Source organism: Wasmannia auropunctata, unplaced genomic scaffold (genome assembly GCF_000956235.1).
Source record: "Wasmannia auropunctata unplaced genomic scaffold, wasmannia.A_1.0 LD336049.1, whole genome shotgun sequence".
NCBI lineage: Eukaryota > Metazoa > Arthropoda > Insecta > Hymenoptera > Formicidae > Wasmannia > Wasmannia auropunctata.
Window position 1 is genome coordinate 137,925 of NW_012026841.1, and position 434 is coordinate 138,358.

A 434-nucleotide genomic window follows, 5' to 3' on the forward strand; every position below is an offset into this window, starting at 1 on the left:
GACTGGAGTTCAGACGTGTGCTCTTCCGATCTAAATTAATACTATTTCTCTTATCTTACTTTTATTCATTGATATTTTGTAATATTATACTGATATTAAAAGTAATCATAAATAAACGAGACAAAGCTTAAAAGCGATCTCTTTATCATTGTATGAAAAATTGAGACGCTTACAGCAAAAGTAACCTAACTGTCAAAATTCGATTTTTAAACTTAAAGCGTTATTAACTTATAAAATCATTAATGTTTTCAAATAAGAAACTCAATTTCGATAATTAGATATTTTTGCGATAAGCGCATCAATATTTAAATGTAAGTCAATGGACAAGGGCACCCCGCAATCGCGCGCGCAATGTACCATGCCTGAGCGCGCGAATTTCAGACGCCGTAATAGGATAACTTTAATCGGTTATAATTTAAAAAGTATTATAGCCT